Source organism: Atta colombica, unplaced genomic scaffold (assembly GCF_001594045.1).
Source record: "Atta colombica isolate Treedump-2 unplaced genomic scaffold, Acol1.0 scaffold86, whole genome shotgun sequence".
Lineage (NCBI taxonomy): Eukaryota > Metazoa > Arthropoda > Insecta > Hymenoptera > Formicidae > Atta > Atta colombica.
Genome location: NW_017259579.1, coordinates 220,206 through 225,783, shown reverse-complemented (window position 1 = coordinate 225,783; position 5,578 = coordinate 220,206).

Below are 5,578 nucleotides of genomic sequence, written 5' to 3'. Positions count from 1 at the left end.
GTGCAGGAATTTAAGTATCTAGGCTTTACTTTGAATAGATAGGGCAACTGTAAAGATCACATTAAGGAATTAAATAGAAAGGATAAGCTGGCGGCAAAAAAAATATGGGGTTTAGGCGAGAGGAACGACATGCAGGAACGATTTCAGAAGGAGATGAATCTTATTTAAATATTTGATGCAAAGTTATGGCTTATGGAGTGAAAATATGGGGTTAGGAGGAGAAAGAAGAATTGGAAAAGGTTATGATGGATTATATAAGATAGATGTTTAGTTTGGATTTCTGCATCCCAAAGTATTTAATTATGAAGGAGCTTCTTATGGATAAACTCAGAGTAGGATGAGGAATAAAAGCAAGGAAATTTGAGCATAAAATAAAATCAGGAAAAGTAGGACAAATGCGAATTGGGAAGAAAAGAAGAAGAATGGATGGAGGGATGTATATACGGACAGGAAAAGATGAGGTGTTATAATAGGAATGGATGTAAGAGCAATAAAAGCAAGGGAAGTGGCATATGGGAAGGAAAATTTTGAGGATCAATTAATAAACAGGAAAAAAGAGGTGCAAAGACAGTGGGAGGACTGTAAAATTCATAAGGCAAAATACAAGAGGTATAAAGAAATAGAGACAAATAGTAGGGTTTCAGAGTATTTGAGGAAAGAAAACTTACGGGAAGGGAAAAGAGGAACAGAGATGAGAGTCTTGTTCAAATTAAGGTGTGGGAACTTAGAGGAAGATAATAAATATTGGGTAGAAAAGAGAATAAGAAAAAGTATATTCTGTGATAAGGGAAAAATAATTTAAAGCACTATGTAAAGGAATATTCGGAATGTTCGGAAATAAGAGAAAAGTTTATTAAATTAGGAAAAGATAAGGAAGGAATCTTAAGGAAACTGTGTAATGAGGAATTAGATGAGGTAAAAGGGGAAATAATAAGGAAATTATGAAAAGAGAGGGAGGATAGCGAAAAGAATAAGAGAGAAGGAGTCAAAAGAGGATAGGAAGGAAATGTATAGATAGAGGGAAAGTATGGAGAGAAAAGGAAAGAAAGGTGAACTGAAAGGAGGAAAAGATAACTAAGGAATAAGTAAGTAAGATATAAATATGTGATATTAATAATAGATGATGATAAGACTGTGATATAAAGATAACATATGTATGTATGTATCGAACGAGAGTATATAACATTAAAAGTAAATATGATTAAGAGAGAAAAGCGGAAAAAAAAATGAAATAAAGTAGGTAAAGGAGCGAAGTCAGAAGGTTTAACCAGAAAAGTAGGAAAGAAAAGGGATAAGCAAAAATTTTTATAACAACATGTGCGATAGTTTGCGGATAAGGTATGGATGTATGAATGAGTTAAGAATTTATGTAAACCAAATCTCTTTCTTGGCTGTAAATATGCTGAAGTATAATAAATTCTATTCTATTCAGAGTGCAATTTTGCAATTTTAAACGACTTAGAGATGATTCGGAGTCTGTTCTAAGAGGTAAGTACGTGTGTAGAAGTTGGCCACGTACTTTTCGAATTTTGTGCCGCAAACCGCAGCTCAATAACATGAAACATTTAAAAAAAAAAATACAATTTGCTAGTCATATTAATATATAGGAACGAAAAATTTCAAACTCCAGTAATTTGCGAACGAGATGTGAGATAATCAAATTCTGCGAGTTGTGCTACTCAAGATCTACGAAGGATTTGTATAAAAAATAGAGATTAACTATGGTGTTGATAAAAATTTGATTTTGAATAGCACAATTCAACACAACTCGCAGAATTCCGCGAAACCTGTTGATCTGAGGAAATTTTGTCATAAGGAAAAGTTGTTGTATTGTCCTAGCACAATTCGAATTTTTTATTTACCTCCACCCTTTTTTCAAAAATTTTTACCGAGCCTTAAGTTAATCTCTTTTTATGCGCATGCTTATGCTATTGAGCTGCGGTTTGCGATATAAATCAGCACAATATACGTAACACAATATAATCCAATTTAAAAAATTATAAAATTTGAAAAACGCGAGGCATAAAAACGATTTTTTTTTTTTTTGGAAAACGCTTCATGTTATCAAGCTGCGATTTGCACAAGTCGACACAAACGTAGCATAGCATAGCACAATTAAAAAAAAAAATTGCAAAATTCGAAAAGTGCGGGACCAACTTCACACATGTGAAGAAAGTCCCTTAAAGATTACAGCGTAAAAATAGAAATTGCTTGGAAATAGTAGCGTAATTGCATATTTTGCATAGTTAGGTGGCATAATTTTGCAATTTTTAACGATTTAGAGATGAGTAAAGAAAGATTCAGTTCCAATTTCAAAACAGTCAGTATTCATAGTCGATTCTTACATTTAAGATTGTCTTAAGTAGAGTTTTAAGATGTCATAAGTCAATCTAAGAACTGTATTAGCATCTTAAGATATTATATTTAAGACATTTTAAATATATAAATACGGATTATGAATACCGTCCAATATTTAGCGTTTCATAGCGTTTGATAACTTCTTCCTCATGAATAGTCCTAGATGGAGAAGGCAGAGATTTAGAGAGAGATACACAGAAAGGATTTTTCATAGATGCGGATTTCGATTCTGAATTTAAAATTTGAAATTAAAAAATTCCTGATTCAATATGGCGTATGTAAAAGATTTTCAGGTACATTGATTCAGATTAAAAATTAAAATTTGAAGGAAAAAATGATTAATAATGTTTTTATCGTTATTTAAAAATTGAGTAAATATGTATGTCGAATAATGTAAGTATAAAGTGTCATTAATTGAAATGTTTTGAAATTAAAAGATTTTCTTCCATCACAAAAAGATCAATCATGATAATTAAAATGCCATTTTATTAGGGATTCATGTCAATTTAATATGAACTATCGTATATATCAATTTGTAAAAATTAAAAATAAGATAAATTATGATTGCTTGAGGTCAGCGCGCGCTTGTGATGGGCTAGTATATTGTCTAAAAACAAAGTGATATGTTGATATCAGCAATTTTCCTCTATTATATTCTGTGGCACAAAAACGTGGTCAATAGTTCTTTGAAAGAAATCGAATGTATTATAAAAATATTAAAATAATATTTTAAAAGTAGTGTACATGATTCAACAATGAACTATTAGGTGTACAACTTTGCTTCCGCCGTTTTTTTCCGAAATTCGAGGCTTTATTGTAAAAAACTGGTTATACATTTATGATTCAAAGTATTGTCCATCGCTGGCCACTACTTTCTCCCATCTTTCGGGTAGCGTACGAATCCCGCGTCGAAAAAACTGGTCATCTTTTGAGGCTATCCACGAATCGATCCAATTTTTTACTTCTTCATAAGATCGTAAGTGCTGGTTAGCCAGGCCGTGTGCCATTGATCGAAACAAGTGAGTCAGAGGGAGCAACGTCTGGAGAATACGGCGGGTGGGGTAGGACTTCCCATTTCAACGTTTCCAAGTATGTCTTGACCACTTTCGCAACATGGAGTCGAGCATTGTCATGCTGCAAAATCACTTTATCGTGTCTCTCGTTGTATTGCGACCGTTTGTCTTTTAATGCTCGGCTCAAACGCATCAATTGCGTTCGATACCGATCGCCCTTTCAGTCGGTTTTAACAGTTCATAATACACTACGCCGAGCTGGTCCCATCAAATACAGAGCACCTTGGACGTCAAAATCACCGTCCTTGAAGCGTTGAAACTCACGACACGTGAGCCTCAGCCGCAGATTTCTTCATATTGAAGCAAAAAATTAAAACCTCCAGCAAATGACGAGAATTTGGCTCGTAAACTGACATTTTCAATCGAGAATAACTTTATGATGCAGACACAAATCGACTAATGTTTCTATGGGGTTATGTTGACAGATGCCCAAGTTTATTGTATGACGTCTATGATCTATTTATTTCGACCACCACTTACCGCTAAAGCCATCTATAGGAAAACGGCGGAAGCAAAGTTGTACACCTAATATGTAAATTTCAGAGGCATATATGTCTCTCAATTATTGAGTTTTGGCATATAGTTTACGAATTTAGTTGGCTACATACTATAAACAATAACTCTTAAATTGTTTTTTAAGTTTAGTTCACAATTTCGATTTCAAAAACCGGAAAATGGTTGTGTACAAGAGTTGTGTGCACAATGAACCATGCTATTTTTAATAATGAATTACATGTTTTATACTGCGAATTGTTGGGATTATTTTAGTTTTGTTATAAAGGTGTATAAACTTAAATCCGCCGTTTGCTCATAGGTGGCATTAGTGAGCGTACAAAGCTACCCTGGGAACACAACACACTTTTTTTTTATGTGTTTAACATCTGTCAACAATAACCAGTGCACATCATCAGCAATTTCATATAACAACATACATTTTTTCTTTCGTAATCATGTCTAGTTTTTTGCTAAAAAAAAAACATATGCGGGAAGCTTTGCTTTTCTATTTCAATTTGAAGAAATTCGGCTGCCGAATAGCATCGAATGCTTGTGGAGGCCTATGGCGACAATGCTTTATCGGAAACAACATGCAGAAATTGGTTTCGCCGATTCAAAGACGACAATTTTGTGTGAGTGACAAGAAGCATGAAAATTGGCCCAGGAAGGTTGAGGACTGTCAATTGCAGGATCTTTTGGACGAGGACGATACCCAATCGCAAAAAATGCTTGCCGAGCAATTGGGTGTTTCTCAAGCAGTCATTTCCATGCGGCTACATGTTATGGGAAAGGTTCAAAAGATCGGAAAATGGGTGCATGAACTGAACGATAGGCAGATGGAGCGACGCCAAAACACATGCCAAATTCTGCTTGCCAGACAAAAAAGAAAGTCGTTCCAGCATCGGATTGTGACAGGCGATGAAAAGTGGATCTATTTTCAGAATCCTAAACGCAAGAAACGCTTGGGTTGATCCCGCCCAACATCTTTCTCAAGACCAAATCCGCTTCGGATAGAAGACGATGCTGTGCGTTTGGTGGGATCAGGAGGGTGTCATCTACTACAAGCTGTTAAAACCTGGTGAAACTGTTAATGCTCACTGCTATCACCAACAACTGATCAAATTGCACCGTGCTCTGCGTAAAAAAAGGCCGCATTATCGGAAAAGACATGACAAGCTGATTTTCCTCCACGACAATGCACCATCGCACACGTCAACAATGATCCAAACCTATTTGGAGACTTCCAACTGGGAAGTGCTACCCCATTCCGCTTACTCACCAGATCTAGCACCTTCTGACGATCACCTGTTTTCGTCGATGGGCGCGCTCGCTAAGCGACACTTCGATTCTTATGAAGATGTCCGAAAATGACTTGATGAATGGTTTGCCTCGAAAGATAAGGAATTTTTTTGGCGTAGTATACACAAATTGCCTGAAAGATGAGAAAAATGTATAGTTAGCGAGGGCAAATACTTTGAATAAATTTATTTTTGCTTCCTAAGAAAAAAAAAAGTGTTTTTCTAACTAAAAAACAGCGAATTTAAGCTTTTTACACCGGTATTTTAAAATGTTTATTTTTAGAAAATAGATAATTATAATAAGATGGTCAGACTTCACGAGGCCGATCGCCGCGTTTATCTACCAGATTCTTT